Genomic DNA, 17,478 nt, shown 5'->3' on the forward strand with positions numbered 1-17,478 from the left:
GCACAACCACTCCGACATCCTGAGTCTCTGCAAATATCTGATATTACATCAGATACTGCATTCTGTAAATATAATTAGTACACAAGACATGTAATTATGGCAACAGGCACTTCTTCCCCATGCTTATTTCCTATCACTTGAAGCCCGCCCTTCTGGACAGCGTAAAGGCACCTGTAGACAGGGGATGCTGAGACGTGCTGCTCCGCTATTGAGCCTACTGAGTATGACCAGAAATCCAAATGCAAGGAGCACGACAGAAGGTTCTCACAATGGAAATGTATTTTTTCAGCCCCCCGCATTCCCACTTTCTAACCAGAGCTCTACAATTTCAATGTTGCTCATTTGGGTTATCTAAGTTTCTCTGCTTCCTCTTAAAAACAATCCATGTATTTTAGAAATCCTCCAGGGCACAGCCTTTCGGATGTGAGAAAGCTGCTGAGTGCCTCATTTTACAGGAGAAAGGTAGAACCAACCCACAGCCATGCTGCTCTGCTGCCGGCTACTTTCCATCTGATCCTTATGAGGACACCCCGCCAGTGTCCATAGCCCCACTCGTGTCCCAGCCACTGCACTGCAGCGGGAGGTGCTCCCCAGGCACCTGCTCTGTCTGCAGAAAACACATGCAGCAACACAAGTCCAATATCAGAATGAATATAAGCGACACAAAACCCCACCAACAAACAGTCAGAAGATATTTAAGTGCTGATATCATCCATCTCCATGAAGCAGGCCGGCATAAGCCAGCACTCCTACAGGCGCCCTGTGCCAGGAAGCACCATGGCACTGCGCCCTGTGTGCCCAGCTCCGCACTGCCACTGCAGGGAGGGGGGTATGGGTACCTCACTGCTGCTCTTCTTCCTCTGGGCAGCACAGTCTGAGTCCCAACATCACTCCCAGAGGCACGAGAGGAAGCAAAAGAAGCGAAGGAACAATCGCAGTGGCCTAAGTTCAGCCACAGCTCCTCAGCAGCTCACTGAGCCCCAGCAAGTGCCAGCAGTTTCAAAAGAGCTCTAATCTCTCAACTGTTATCGAGGTTTTATCACACTCCAGTTCTTATCTAAACCAAACAATCACTAGAACAGCAGCTGATAAGGCATCCCGACAAGGTAATTTCAGCAATTAAAATCCCCAGCTACAGCCATCCCCACGGAGAACATTACAGCACTCTCTGCAGTGTAAGCTCCCATCTTGCCCGGCTCTTCCAGCCCTGGCCCTGCAGTGCCAGAGCAGTACTGTGCAGAGCAGCACTGCCAGGACAGCCCTGGAGTTCTCACCCACGTGTCCCAAGGTGGGATGGGCTCAGGAGCTTTGTAGCCTCATATCTCCTTCTCCAGAAACAAAGCCCCAAAGCCATCTCAGCTGGATGGAAGCAATGACCCAATGCAATTCCTTCCTGCTACTGGCCACTGCCTCAACCCAATTCCACATCCTTCCACTCCTTATTCTGAGGCAGAGAAGCGGTGCTCGCACCCAATGCACCCAATGCCTCCAAAGCTCCCAGCAACGCAGCTGCACCGCACTGCACCTCCACTCAGCTCCCCCCCCTGAACTTTCAAGACCAGGAAAGGGAATTGAAGATTTCCTGCAATACGCATGCAAGAGAAAAAAAAAAAAGTGAACCAGACTCTGCGGAAAGCAAGCAAGAAATGCCTTCACTCAGGATAGGAAAAGCTTTCACACCCCATTTCAAAAACTTTCTTCAATCAAAATTTAATGAATCAAGAGACAAAACAGATGCAAAAGCCCATTTTGCTCAATAAATCACCGTGTCTGGCATGCAAAATGAAAGCTAATTTGTTCAAATTGTAAGACTTAAACGTGGTTATAGAAATAATAGAGCGTCTTCCGATTTTAATCAGAAGGAATGTATCTCAAGTTTCAGAACAAACTGCTCCACTCAAGCAGGAACAGAACATCTATAAATACACCACCACTCTCTTGGTTAGTCCAAAGAGTAAATGAGTTATTTCCTTTCTGCCACAGTGTGAAGACAGAGGGGTTTCTCTTCTACAGACTTCAGGCTGGGGAGTGCTGTGTTTCCAGCACAGGGCACACCATACAGCCAGCATTACCTGCCCACAGGGCCAGAGCCCCAGGGGGTGAGCACTGCTCAGGAGGCACAGTGCAGCTACAGGCAGCACAGAAAGGAAGAAAGCCATCACCTCACCTGAAAGAGATGCGCAGCTTAAACGCAAGTGCTCTGGGTAACTGGGGCTGGCCATCGTGTTCAGATGGATCTCAGTGTCTGACCTTTGGCAGGGACGCTGCACTTACCTGGCTCCTGCAGGACAGACGGACGCTGCAGCCCCGCAGCAGCCGGGAGCGCACAGCCGCACCCACCCCAACGGTCACAGCAGGCCTTTATGGCAGATGCTAAGCACACTTATCACAGAGCAACTGTGCCCTGGAAGCTCAATCAATGGAGCAGCACTGCTTATCAAAGCGACGGCTTATCAGGGAATCTAACAAAAATAAAGGTTACACCATACCGTCTCCTCCTTTTTACCTCTGCTCCATCAAGGTGTGTGACTCCAGTTAAAGCTGCATTGCTCACACTTTCTGACTTGCTTTCTCCTTGCCTGCCCTTGGAAGCAAAGCCCCAGCTCTCAAACTGTCCCCTGCAGAACGCTGCTGGCCATGACACACGTGCCCACAACCCAGAGCTTGTCACCCAACCTAGGAACGAGGATGTGCAGCTCTATCATCTGTTGTTGACAACGCTTCATTTTGAGCTGGATAATCTCAAAGAAGCAGCATCCACTTGTCTTCAGAGACGGGGACTGATTTTAATCAGCATTACCCTAATCACTGCAGTGGCATTTGTGAGGCTTTCAGAGCTCACTTCTGTGCCATCACCAAACGTAGTCAGCATTTTTCTTAGTAGCTGAAAACATGCCTTCCTTCCCTGCCATGCCGCTGCACGCAGCCGAGCACCCATTCCTCAGGGCAAAGGAGAAATGCAGCTTGGCCACTCCTTGTCACAATTTTTACAGCAGGACCACATGCAGAAATTACTCCAAATTGAGGCAGGATGTGAATTTAAAAAGAGCAATATTATTCCTTTCCGACAAGAAGATCTCTCCAGCTCAGCTCAACACGTGCCGGGGCTCCCCAGGCCATTCCTCCTCATAACCCCTGCTCTGCAGCCTGCCCCCTCGGCTGCGCTCCCAGCCCTGCTCTGGCATCTGCAAGAACTCCTCTATTGATTAGCTGCCTTTTTTTCTTTTATATATCAGTATTAAAATCTTTTTTTTTTTTTTTAAGGCCACTCATCTGCTCTTTCAATACTATTGACAGCTTCTCTGCTGAGAAGAATTACGAAGCACTTCTTTATTTTTTTCTTTAACTCGCTGCCATACAGGTGTGCACTGTTCTTGTGGATGATCTGTGTAAGCTGTTGCTACCTAGCCATGTTAAATTTAGTTCTAATGCAACGCACTCACAACTCAGCAAACTCATAAACACCAACCCTCCATGATAAGCAAGCAATAAAGCCTGTCCTTTATTACCACCAAGGTAATTCATACTTTAATATATCTATTGTTTCAGCCCGAAGATTATTTTACTGCAGCAAATGAATTTATCATGAAGGAAATAAAAGCAGAAAATGCATGAGAAATTCTATAGCAAAATTCAGAATAAACTTCGGAGAAACTGAAAGGAGCACAGATACAGAAGAAAAGACTGCTTCAAATAGTGTTATTTCTCGTGGTGTTGTTGGGATCATTTGAAGAAGGCCAAGAGAAAGCATTTGGACCCCATATGTCATCTGACGCCATCAAAGCAGCAGCATTCAATTGCTCACTTTGCAGCCACCCGCGGGACACGTTTCCAGGTCCCGAAACACAAAACTGAGGCAGGCAAAGAGCTGCAGTCCAAACCCAATGTCTTATTTCTGATCACAGCTTCTCATTACTGCAGAACTCCTCCCTCGCACAGCCTGCATGGACCCACAAATTACCTTTCTTCTCACACTCAGAAGAATGGGAATGGACGAAGGATCTCAGGTCATGAGAACGTACCCAACTTATGCACAGAACAGGAGGGCAGGTCAGCCATCTGCTGTGTGCTGCAACAGCTGAGTGTCAGAACTCCTTCCTGTCCCTCATCTCGGCATCCTGGAATCTGTGATACTCCCATTAGCACTGCTGATATTCAGTGCCGCACAGCACAGCCACCGCCCAACACCCCCAGCAACGTTCTGTATCACACGGCATTTCCTCATCAATGCTGACGTGATTCCCAAATCAGTAGAGTACTCAGAAATACGGTTTACATGTTATTCCCTTGGAAGTCTCTCAGACCTCAATTATAGGAAATCCAATCCTTTTTTTCAAGGAGGACAATGTTCATTCCTGCTGGCAGTCGGTGAGACAGAGCCGGTAGGTCGGTAACATGGGCTTACCAGACTTGAAAGCAGTCTGGACGTGGTGCAGCCGCTCACCGTGAGCCCCCACAGCGTTCCCTGCCGGCCCCACACTGCCTGCTGTCCCCGGCCCACCTGCACGGCCACGCTGCGCCCACAGCCCCACACCTCTGCAGCCCACACCCTCCTCTGGCTAACACAGCCCTGTGCTTCCTGCTGCTCGGCACGCTTTGTGCTTTGGTACAGCAAGACCGAGAAAGGAAAATGTATAAAAACAGGGTAAGTGAAAGCTGCAGTACGGGACAGCTGCTGGGACAGGTTAATCATTAACAGGCAGTTCCTGCCATCCCCTAAACCTTTAAAAATGTTTAACTAGGAGATAGAAGGAAAGCACATGGCTGAGTCTTCTTTCCCTTTTGCAGAGGAGGGAGCAGAGGTAAGGAGCGAGCTCTTAAAGCAGCAGGGAAAGGAGCCGGACCCTGCACAACTTGCTTCTGCCTTCTCATTCCTCCTGTGAGATGTGAAGTCCTCTCCTCTAGCTTATTCTCTTAAAATTCTGATCAGGAAGGCAAAAACCAGCCACTTTTAAGGGGCAATGTTCGTGATCTAAAAAGCCCTCGTGCTACAGGGGACAAAATAAACGACTGACCTTTGACATTTTGCAAAGCTCAATAAATGACAACAAATAGGAAGCAAAACTGTATCATGCACCAATAAATTGTAAATTATTTTATGATATGAGAGGTTATTTAATTTAAAACTATAACTATTAAGAAGAGCGATAAGAGATAACGAAGGTAAAGACTCAGAGACTTTTCAGCCTCGTATCTTATCGCTTCTGGTGTAATATTAACCCACTTGATCCCCAGTATCCCAGTTACTTTGTGGTCTTTCCACAGTTGGAAACAATTAGCAAATGTGAAGTATTCAGAACTTTGTTCGGTTGTACCACAAAAACAACACTATCTTGGGTCTGATCATGTATTCAAACTACAGTAGCACCAGTGTCAGCATGATGTTAATCCTTTCGACTGTTGCTGTTGAACTTGGGCGGACTTCGACTTTGCTCAGACATGGAAATATGAACTCTTACTCCTGCTATACAGTCTGCCCACTCTTTTAATCCACTTGGCGCAGATTAGTAAACTGCTTTCTAATATATTGCTTGGACACCTCTCTAACCAATTAGCCGACACTTTCCAGCAGCCACAGGCTGATGTTAGAAGTCTACAGTCATCCTAAGACAGGTGACAGCATCTCTCATAGAATGACAGAATGGTTGGGGTTGGAAGAGATATTTTTAAAGACCGCCCAGTTCCAACCCCCTGCTATAGGCCAGGACACCTCCCTCTGCACCAGGCTGCTCACAGCCCCATCCGGCCATCACACAGATCATTCAGGGATGGGGTTACTGCCATGCACATCCATCTGTACCACAATGATAACCAATTTACCAACTAGACCAGCCACTCGCTGTTAAAGCTTTTCTTTAACTTGGATCACTATTGATTTTAACTGAAGAAGTCATGATTTATCCTAGCTTGTAGAGCCTGAAGTCTAAAACCTCTTTAATTTGCAGGCAGTTTCATCCATAAACAACACAGCAGAGGAGCACTGCTTAACTAATCCCCCTACCACAACCCTGCGGTGGGCTCAGCTCTCAGGAATGGCTGTGGCTGGATAGGAGCTCCAGGCAGCACGGAGGGGCATGCGGGTTGGACACACACAGTCACCATCTTCTTCTCTAAATCAGTAACCCTATGAAGTTCCTCCTGCACCCAGCAAAGTGGCTGTGCACACCTGAGGGCTGGTGGGGAGAGAATCAGCCTGGCCAAAATAAAAGTACTACAAGAAACGCAGTTCACTGCCGTCCTAATGCACACTTGTCCAGCTGTAAGGGAGCAGCAGGCAGAAAGCCAGCTGGAAAGGGGCAGGAGTGCTTGCCTGTAGCAGTGCCAGCCCAGGGCTTGCACAAAACCAGGCTCAAAGCACGCAATAAATGTGCCCTGCAGAGCAATAGGGAGCAAACTCTTTCAGGAGGTGGCTGCTCAGTGGCAATTTTTTGCCAACAAAGCGAGAACATTATTTTCCCTGATGGCAAGAGTTACATTAAAGTAAAAGGCAAGGCAAATAAAATGCAATTTGCACTCACACATGCTCTTCTCTCCCTGCAGAAAGCTGTCTTCAGCCATTTTAAGCTCTAAAAGCTGCTTGGCTGAGCCTCACCGGTGCTGCCCAAAATGAGGTGTTTCAACACACACTTATGTTGCAAACAACATTCAAAAGCTTTTCCTTTTGTTGCAACATTGAACCAAAACAAACTCGGAAATCTCAGATGCTGCAACAAAACAGATTTGTCACTCTCCCAGGCAGCTCTAATCCTCGCGCTGTGGGAGCCCATGCTGGAGCCAGCTCTGTTCTGCTCGGGGCTGCGGGAGCTGCGCTTCAGGGCTCCTCTTGGAAGCCCACCATCCAGCTCCTTCACACAGTGCACCCAGAGCCTCTGCCGAATTCACTACTGCTTTCTGAATGAGGACTGCCAGAAAATGGAGCCAGTGCATGCAGATGCCGACACTCAGGCTGGACTGCTTGCACTCCCATCCAGTGGGTCACTGCACAGCCAGCAAACCCAATCCATAGCTCAGCACTGCACGGCCCGGCACGGCACAGCCCAACACGGCACAGCCCGTGGGCCGGCGGACAGCCGGGCAGTCCAACTGAGCAGCAGCCACAGAACAACACACTCATTTCATTTATCTGAGTCCAACACAGATATGGCAGAAGCTGAGAGAAAAGACAGTTGAGAAAATGACTCCACACACATTTAAAAACCTTCTGAACTCTCTTTCTTTCTATGCAATCAGCCTAATTACACTTATGTAGAAGTCTAATTACACCTCTGCATTAGCTACCAGTGAAGTGTTTCTTGGGTTATTTCTGAGCAGCCTACAATTAAATGAGCCTCATCCATTAAGTGACACTTTGTGTGTAGTCTTAGTGCTCCAATTATGTACCTCAAATCAGCCCCTGAAAATCCTCCTTGCTGCCAAAGATATCCCCGTGAAAACCAAGGGATATGGGAGGTGTCTCGGCAAGCACCGCTGACACGCAGAACAAACGCTGTTATGCAAAACCCTGCGTTTTATTTAAATCTGTGCTGCTCGAGATGCAAACCAGGCTCATTCCACTACACGGCTCTGCTTTTCGTTTATTAACTATTCTGCATGAAATCCATTTCTAGATGATTTTGCTGAAGTTCATAAACCATTTTAAAACTCAGAAACGGATGAAAAAGGAAATGATCCAGTAGTAACAAACCTTGAACTAAAAGCCTGATGGAAATAATTTTATTTCTCCATTTAAGCAGCATACAAAATTGGATTCAATCCCAAAATCATTACGTGCACGTTTTAATTAAAACTTATGACAGTTGTAGAAAGTGATTTTTTACTTTCGGAGGGAAGGAAACCTTTCTGGAGCTCAGTGCTGCAGTAACACGGGACTCACATTTGGCATCAGCCACCAACAGCATCCCGTGGGGCAGCCTGAGCCCTCTGTGTGCAGAACACACTCCAGTGAGCTCCTGAGCACTGACAGAACAGGTGCCACGAGAAAACAAAAGCATACGCTGAAAACACAGCACGTGGCTGCAGAAACTCCATGCTACTGCCACGGCTGCCGTGGCCCAGCAGACCTGGCAGCGCACGGCAATGTTCGCCATCCGCAGGATCCCTAAATAGCCATGTCCTCATTGCTCTATTGCAAAATGACAAGTCTTACTCGCTTGGGTCAATAAGACAGCTGTTTAAAATCATATCACGCTCACATCAAGATAGATTCTTTTCAAGACCTACTTCCCATTCATCTATGGCTGTCGGTAAGGTATGGAACATGGAACAGGGGAACTGCATCGAAACACTGCTAAAAGAGCAACTGTGTGTTGCCTTGTGATCTGTTACCTCCCACCTAATGGGACGTGAGGCTGCTCTTCCATGCAGAGACAAGAAATACAATTGGGATCGCTGCTTTTGAAAATTGTACAGAGGGAGTTTCGTTTCTTCTATTTAGAAATTACCAACACAGGGAACGACAGAAAGGAACTCTGCATCATGGACAGCCCCCCGTCTTGCTAATGAGGCAAATTAACAAGAGGAGTCATTTTATAGATCTCACTTCACGTTTCAGAGCCGTGCTGAGTTTGCAAGTCAGCTCTCTCAGCTGGGTTTCCTTTGATTTGTCAACTAACCACGTCCTCGGAGCTAATGGCTCGATCCCCTGAAATATATCCCCTTTCACTAAGGTGTTAAGAAAGCAATGCGCTGCTTTTCCAGATGAGAAGTCTGCAGGAACCAAATCCATTTGTTAAAAAACTCTAGACTGCACATTCCCACCACGGGGTGCCGACCTCCACCTGGGTGCCGGCACTGCCAGCAAAGCGCTGCCCACACCAGCAGCCCCAGCTCGGCTGCCGCTCTGCTCTCTGCCCGGCTGCTGCGGTAGTGCTGCCCGCAGTGCTGTGCCTCCCTGCTGCACGCACGGCACCCCAGCGTGCTGTGCCAGCGAGGCAGGTCCTAGCACATGCTATCCAGCCCAGCACAACCCAGCCTCGCAGCACTGGTATGTCCTGGCTCTGGCCAAAGCATCCCATCCCTCTGACCACATTCTCAGCACCCTCCCTTCCCAACACGCCAAACTTTACTAAGAAACAAGCCTCGTGTTATTATGAAACAGGGCTCCTTGGTTTTGTTTTTCATCTCACGTTTCTGATTCACATTCGCTGCCTAGAAGGGCTGGAATTATACCAGTTTGACTTGAATCTCTAAGTCCTATGTCAGAAGTAAAAGCCCTCAGGAAAGTGTGCTTGGATGGCAAGGCAGGAAGAAACCAGCAAGGATTAAAAGGCAGCTCCAAAAAACATCGCTTCAACTGCCTACTTCAAAAGGAAGGCAGCTACAGAAAGCATGCGTTCTCGGCATCCCAACCTGTGCTTTGTCTCTATTCCTACAATGACCAGAAGGGCACCTGGTGAATTTCTGGACCCCAAATCAAAAACATTATGCCTAAATACAAGCAGTGGTCCCAGTCCACAACAAGTATCCCACTGCTGACACAACAGGAAGCCTCCAGGAGCATTACGTATGAGGAAAACGTGACCAGTGCTGTACTCAAACCCATCCTGCTGCCTTGCCAAACGCACCCTACACTCTAACAGTCAATCCAACGTTTAACCGTCATTAGGTTTCAGGGGTAACAGCTCTCTGCACTGACCAGAGTCTTTTCCCATCATACAGGCCTACTGTTTTCGTCTGCAAACAGGAGCAGGTAGGGATGTCCCAGTCAGTTCAATAAATGATTTGAATTAGGCACCAAAAACCTGTGTCTAAATTCACAGAAATTGCAGAGGATATGATTGAGCTCTGCAGTTTGTTCAAAATCACATCTGAAGACAGGCCCAAGGATTGCTGCACTCCTGAAATGACAGCCAGATTTACTAAGAAATCTGCTCAGAGCGCAGGGCAGGAGGTTGGGTGGTAATTTCACAGCACCGGGAGAAAGAAATGAATAATTCATGAGTTCAGACAGCCAAAACTTGCCGCTTTTGGTGAACTTCACCTCCGAGATTTTAGATTCATTCCAACCCAAACCACAGCCCAGGAGGTGCAAGTCATAAAAGCACCATGTTTGCAGGACGCGCTTCTGACTGAAACCACCGCCTTCCTGCAAAGCAGCAGCTGTGGTGAGGGCTCAAAGAGAACAAATATTTGTTCCACCTTAACTAAAACTGCCTTCCCACCCACGAGTGCAAGCAGAACAAGCAAAGGGATCTCGAGGACAACGAGAGGAAGAAGTGCCTGCCCAAGCCCAGTAGTGCCAGCATGGTGAAGCCCAGGCCACCGTCTCGATGGCTCCTTTGGGATTTCAGGCTTATTTCACAGTCACAAGGACTACTTCCCTCCTGTCCCACCAACTTTTCCTTCAGGATTCACTGACGCTGCTCCTTGCTGCTACACAGCATCAGCACCTTCTGCTCCCACAGGGCACGCACAGCACGTGGCACTGACTACGTTTCTTGAGTTCAGCTATCTATTTGCTTTGACTTCCACAACTCTTAGACCTCCCTATTCGGCCTTTAAAGCACTGGTGATCACAGCCAACAAGGTGCATCAAACTCCTTTTTGCTCCAGGTGCACAGATACGCTATTTTAATTAGGTGAGCAGCCCTTGTCGCTGACACTGCTGAAGATGCAGATAAGCACACAGCTGGAGCTGTGTACACTGGAGCCAAGATCGTTTACTTGGATTTTACTGTTCCATGAGAAGTTTTCCCCCCGGTGCCTTGGAGCGCAACCCGGCCCGCAGCACTGAGGCGCCGTGAGGTGCAGCTCTGCAGGCCCAGCCCGGGGCACGAGCCAGGGCAGGGCCGCGCTGCTCCCCTCACACCGGCCGGATAAATCGGGGCTCCCGCAGGCTCCTTCCCGCCCCATCCCCTCGTTGCCCCTTCTTTCCACGCCAAGCACGACATTACGTGCACCCTCCTCACACCCGGATTCTTACCTTCCATGTGCCGACGCCACAAACGCACGTCGTCCTCTGGGAGCGCACGGAGCGGCGGCACAGCGGCGCACACCCGCGCAGCGCGGCCCCGCGCGCCACAGCCGCGCGCAACTCAGCCCCGCAGCGCCGCGCTCCGGCAGAGGGCACTGCACCGCGCACGGCGCGCGCCGCCACCTCCAGCGCCGGAGCAGAGGTGGTGCTGTCTGCTTAAAAATAGAGACGTCGCCGCTCCGGCGCTCCTTGCCTTCCCGCCTCTTCCCTTCCAACGACTTTTATTAAATTCTCATCTTTAATTCATGCCTGCAGCACAGCTGATGTCACTTTTTTTTTTTTTTTGCTATTAAAAAAGCCCCACGAAGCACAAGCTGAGCGTGCAGCGTTTCTCACCTACGTTGCTTCCCGACTTATTTTCAGTCCCAGTGATCTGCTAACATCCATTGCCTTCAGAACCCCAAAATCTCTTCCAACAGAAACACGAGGGTAGCACTCGGAGAGGAAAGGAAACACAGTGCTGGCTGGGTTACAGCACGTCCCCTGTGAGGGCATCAGCAGCCCACCCCAACGGGAGCCCATCCCACCAAGGGGAGCCCACCCCCAGCAACGCGGGGTGCCGGCATCAACCGCTGCAAGGCGTGGAGGTGATGCCGTCGTGTGGCAGTGCATGCAAAGTGAGAGGGAGGGAGGAAGTGTGGTGTGTGTGTGTGTGTGTGTTTGTGTGCAAGAGATTTCCAGCCAAAGCCCTGGGAACCGAGGTGCTTTGAAGCGCTAAAATAAAAATAACACAAAAGATGTCTTAACCAACTCATTCACACATCTGCACTTGAGTTAGGCACCAGAGAGCTCAAGCGCTGCAGTTTTGCCATAACTCTGTCTTGTTTGCACACATGGGGACGTTGGTCCATGCAAGTGCCAGCGAGGCAGCACCTCAGGGCAAGGACAGGTGCTGATAGAGCTGTGCCCACGTTCCCTCCTGACATCCCACACCTGTGTCTAGCAGAGCACCGGCCTGCAGGCCAACCCCAGTGCCCAGCTGCCACGTCACTTGTCCCAGCAGCCTGGGGACACCCCCTGGTACCAGGCGTCTCCAGCAGCTCAAGCTCGGGGCGCTGCAGGCCTTGAGCAGCTCGTTTGGAATCGCATAGCCCAGCAGAACAAGTCATTTCCTCTACAAATTGTATCGTTTGGAGTCATCCTGGTTCCTCTTGTCTCATGGCTGCACAGTTCTGTTTTTTTCAAAAGCTGTAGCAGCGGGTGGTGTGGTTGTGTTGTGTAAGATAATACAAAGAGCAAAACAATTACTGTCAAAGGAAAAGACACCATATTGTGGCCTTTCCTTTTTTCTACTGTGTCTTTTGAGCAAGACTTCTTGCAGAATCGCTTGTTTGTGTCAGGTTTTTACCAGGACGTGTTGTTACCAACCTTCCTCCCGGACCAGGAGGAGCTGTCATAAACACACTTAAATAACGTGCACAAAAATCACTGACGCTGACTGGGATTGTGCAACATTTGTGTCACAGCACATCAGGAAGGAGAGCTATGGGGAAAAAAAAAATCAAACCCCACATCCTGCTGCTTTGGAAATAAGTGTGCCCCAAATTCTTCCACAGTTGCACTGAAGTCAACACAGCTTGGTCAGTACACACAGTATTTCCCTGAGCGCCTCCCCCACCTGCTGCATGGCGGGCAGGGGAGCCCTGCAGTGCAGTGCGTGCACTGAGTTAAGTCAGGACCCAAAAGCAGAGAAGGTGGGATGAGGTCACCGAATTACACAGCCCTTGCTGTGCTTCTCTGCTTTGCCTTCAGGGCTTGTAATGGGGTTTTAATTACATGATTTTGTAACATCTTTGCTAATATTTTACAAAAGCCATATCTTTTGATACAAGATACTTGAAGTTAGCACCACGCAACCAAACCTATCCTGTTTAAAGCCCCAGATCAGCACCAGCTTGTAAATCATTAAAGAATATGGGGAAAAGGGGATATTTCCCTGCTGGCTGTTAGCAAGCCCGAGGATACATTGCAATAGCTGTGATTGTAAGGAAAATACATGAAATCCGCACTGAAGTGACGCTTGGCCTGATTCCAAATCCACTAAATCAACAGGCACCATCCTACCGACCTCAGCATGCTCTGAGGTGCAGTTCATGATGGCCTGCATGAAAACAAAACCCACCCCGAGAACCCTCAGAGCCACATTCAGATGCACCCACGCAGCAGTGGACTGCATATCTACCTGCCATTCTTCAGCTGTGGCCTCACGGAAACTACAAAGACTCGTGGCAAAAGCTGCATGTTCTCATGCAGACTGCACGGCCCCAGAAACTGCTCTGCTATCCCTACCAGGGGCAGCAGGGCCTGCCAGCATCGGCACTATTGTCAGAGGAGACTTTTATTGCACTGTGGGCTTCTGGAATTAAAAACAGAACGAAACAGCACCCCCCACAAACCAGCACACAGACATCGTGCAGGAACCGGCAGACAGTTCTGAGCAGAGCTTCTAACACAGCTTCTAACACAACGTCCTGCCCCAAGCCAGCCTTCCAGCTTCCACCTCCCTGCCAGCACAGGTTTCCCAGCACGCTGCTGCCAACTCACCGCCAAAGAAATACGCCCGACTTCCCCCTCCTGCAGGGCTGCAGCAGCCCCAGAGCTGCCCTGCCTGCCCAGTGCCTCCCCAGCCAGGGGACCTCCTCAGCCCCGCTCAGCCCCGCTCAGCCCCCAGCCGCCCGCAGCTGCTGCTGGGCAGTGCCAGGAAGGCAGCACCACGAGCTGCCGCCAGCATGCAGGGCTGGCAGTGATGGATTACGTACAAGTGCGAGCTGGGCACAAACCAGCTGTCTATCTGTCTCCTCCCAACATCTTGCTTCACTTTCTGTATTATAAAGGTGCCAGTGCCTTGTTTCCGGATGCCTGCTGCATAATGAGTGCACATTTCTCTGAATATTTTACTGTCACACACAGCGACCAGACTTGCTAGTTTTTTTAATGCTGTTGCTCCCTGCACAGCACATTCCCTATGACCAAGGCCTTTGTGTTCCCAGGGGCCTGAGGCTGTGCTGGCACACTGCAGTGCAGCTTTTCTCTGTGCAGAAACCCCTGCACACCAACCCTGCTGTGTCCTGCCAAACCCACGTATTGCATGCACACCTGTCTATGCCCACTCCTACCCCACTTGACACCTCCACACTTCACCTTCCCACTGCATTTCCATTGTCAACAAAGGGGGAAATGGAGGAAAGCCTTCCCTTCCTGCCATACATAGACACCAAGGGCAAAGCAGCATTATGGCTGTACCAGGAGTTTGAACCTGCCTCGTCCAAGGCTGCATATGCTCACACACTCATATGCCGCATGTACAGGCACATACACAGCTCTGCGTGGGATTCAGCTGCTCTGAAGAGTGTCTGGGGGAAAGGGCTGAAAGCAACACCTATCCAAGACAGCTAACTGGGGGGGGGTGAGGGGGGGGGGGGGGAAGGAAGATTTGGTTTTGCATTTGGGTCTGTCAACCACCAGAATTAAGCAGCAAGCACCCTTGCAGAAGTCTTCCGGTGTTGTGGCAAAAGCCATGATAGCAGCCATGCTGTGCTGCCCAGTCCAAGCACTTCCCAGGGAGCAGCCTGGATCTGACTGCAGCATCGCCATACAGCAAAACCAAAGCACAGATAAAAGACATTTCCCTCCTTCTATCCCAGGAGGAAAAAAAAAAAAAAAAAAGAGACTTCTTAGGCTGAGAAAGAGATCACAGGGAGGAAAACATGTAGGAGTCCAGATAGAGCTGCAGACCAGGCAGCGCTGCATCTGCTCCAGCTACACAGTTGTTTTAAAAAAGCATTATGAATTTTTCTCTCTCTTTAGATGTCTTGCCTGGATGCTTTAAAGCAGCCTCAGAGGAATGTGCTCTTGGGTCTGAATCCCATAGGAAATTATCCTTTGTGGTAGATGGTCTCCCCTTGGGGCCTGTCTGTGTGTTTTGCTTTCATGTAATCCTCCCACCTTGGTTTTCTAACGTAATGCTATCCACATTATTATAGCTCTTTGATACTCTCAAATGGCACTTACTCATGCTGTCGTATTTTCAGCTCTTCCAGACGAGGCCTGACTGGCTCGGTCGGCTTGTGGCTTGCACCATAAATATTAGTTAAGTCACCAACAGATATTATGAAGCAACTGCATGCCAATGGCAGACAGTACTTACAGAGTGCCTGGGCTGTTTGCTCTCTCCAAGAGGGATGTGCTGGTGATGTGCCCTAAACAAAGCAGAGTCTAAAATATAAGCACAAGGTTTACTGACAGCTGCTAGTTTTGTGTTTAGGGCTTTGCTGTTTTGTTTTATGCACCGGTTCCCCTTTCTTTCTGCAAGTTCTGTCCCAAGAAAGTTTAGTAGATTACATGCAAATTTTTAACACAGCTCACGTGTTTTGGATCAGCTTTACCACCAGCACGGCACGTCCAGTGCCCCGACCTGCAGACACAGTCCCTCTGCACACCTATGGCTGAGGCCTTCCTCAAGACATGAATCTTCACTGCTGCTACTGCTCTCCTCTGCAGCGAGAGCAGTCTTTGTGGTTTCCTTTCTAGTTCCTCTCCATCACACAACCTCAGCGCTAAGTTTGCATCACCTCTGCTGTCCCACCAACACACCGCGGGAACTGAACCATAACACGAGCCTCCACTTTGTGTGTTCTTTGCATTCCGGCAGGAATTTGCACCCTGACAAGTTGGCTCCTTAATATCCCTCCTACACACAGCACAACTCCAGTACCTCCCCCACTCCCACAGCAGATACCCTTAAAACCATGAATCAACGTTTACCCGCAGTTTTCCTGCCGCGCTATCTAACTACCAGCACTTATCGCCAACGTGTAGGAACAAACTCAGATACTGCTGTGTGGCTGACTGCTCTCCCGTGGTTTCCCTCTTGAAAGTTATCTCCAAATTGTAATGCAGGCTTCAATAGCAGCGAGGAGATGCATCCCCTCAGTGAGGGTAGCAGAACAGCGCAGAGCTGGACTCTGTTTCTAACCCTCCCTAGCTTGCTGAATGCATGCAATTAATCGCCGTTCACTAAGAGCCCACCTTCAGTTTTCCCATCCATAACAATACAAAAATAACGCTCAACTTTTCTGTAGAAAACCAGGAAATCAATGACAAAAGTTGAATTCTGTGCGTGTTGTTTATTACCAACAATTTGTGCTGCGTTTTCTCTAAGGCATGGAAACGTGCTGTGAATGCAGAGCATATAAAGCTCACGGCACACGTGAGGAGGTGAGAACAAGCACACTCATTAATGACACTTTCTCTTGAACCGTCAAAGTTTCCCTGAGAAGAAATTCTACCTTGGCCTAAAAACCATGATCATATTCCATTTAAGCTGCTCCACTGCTACACCTACATGAATTTCTGGCCTAAAATGGTGCCCACTTACACACATATAGATGCATATGGCAATCAGCAACAGAACTCAATAGAACCTCACATGTGCACCAGCGCATCTCTCAGGAGGGCTGAGACCAGAGGGAAAGGCTCTGCTCCCTTCACGCAGCCCGCCCTGCTGCCCCGTGTCGCTGCCAGCCCACGCTGGCTGTCCCAGCCGTCCCATCGGCACGCAGTGATGCTGCTGCGGCTCTGCCAGCCGGGCTGCGAGGCAGCACAAGGAGGAAGAGGTTTTGCTTCATTCTCTGCCGCACAACAATAAGCGGGCATAGCACAGCTGCAGCCTGCTCACGCTTAGGGAAGGAAAAACAAGTTAGGGCTCACATCTGTGCGGCGACTATTAAGGGAACCTACCCATTTCCATGCCACCAGAAACGGACCGAGCCACGCAGTTCCCTTTTGCTGACGACATTTGCTTTAGGAAACTCTCAGCATGTTTATTTTGCAAACAGCGTTTTGCTTGAAAATTACAAAGGAATCAGAAGTGCCACTTGCTGTTAGACAACATTATAATGCAAAATGAAGCACAACTATTGTGACGGGAGAACACATTCATTAACTCAAGCGAGTTGGCAGTCTTCTGATATTCAGAAGATTTTTCTCAAACTCAGCCCCCTGGAGTCATGTGATGAAAGATGCAGATTTTCCTCCTCTAAAAAAGCAGTTTTTAAGCAGCCATCGTAACTGCAGGAATTGGAGGCGCTGAAAGCTACTGACCCAGGGGGCAAGCATAAAAATGCAACGCTGAAGCATCGTCTATTTTCAGGGCAATATTGTGAATCTCAACGTTAGGTTTAGTAACTGAATAACCAGCATACGTGACTCCTGTTTCTCATCTCTACATCAAAAGCAAAGTTATTCATTGGTTTATCTTTTCAAGATAGTTTATGACTGCTTAAAAATGAAGATACCGGGCCTAATTCCCGTTTTGTGTTACAGCTCCATAATTGTGCTGACTTGCAAATGGTTGTGATTAACATTAGAATAATGTAGGATGTTCAGAAGATGTGCTTTGCTGTAGAAGCACCCAGCAATCTGGGTACTTGAAAAACTGCCTATCTACGAGATGTGTTTTCCAAACAAGGGCTCTTAAAAGAGCACAAATGGATCTATGCAAAGTC

The 17,478-nt window shown here is 49.1% G+C and overlaps 1 protein-coding gene across 42 annotated transcripts in view; it reads right to left on the minus strand.

The window, feature by feature from the left end:
* Nucleotides 1–17,478, minus strand: part of FBRSL1 (fibrosin like 1) — a 419,446-nt gene that overhangs the window by 274,481 nt on the left and 127,487 nt on the right. For 4 of the 42 annotated variants that reach the window (XM_040648319.2, XM_040648318.2, XM_040648317.2 and 1 more), the window contains exon 1: nt 840–2,338. The exons of 35 other annotated variants lie outside the window; for them this stretch is intronic. The gene's annotated coding sequence lies outside the window, so the exon portion shown is untranslated. Of the gene's footprint in view, nt 1–839; nt 2,339–4,022; nt 11,012–17,478 lie in introns of those variants that run through there. 3 more of the 42 variants (XM_046901212.1, XM_046901211.1, XM_046901213.1) reach the window with 2 other exon arrangements.

Source organism: Gallus gallus, chromosome 15 (assembly GCF_016699485.2).
Source record: "Gallus gallus isolate bGalGal1 chromosome 15, bGalGal1.mat.broiler.GRCg7b, whole genome shotgun sequence".
Taxonomy (NCBI): domain Eukaryota; kingdom Metazoa; phylum Chordata; class Aves; order Galliformes; family Phasianidae; genus Gallus; species Gallus gallus.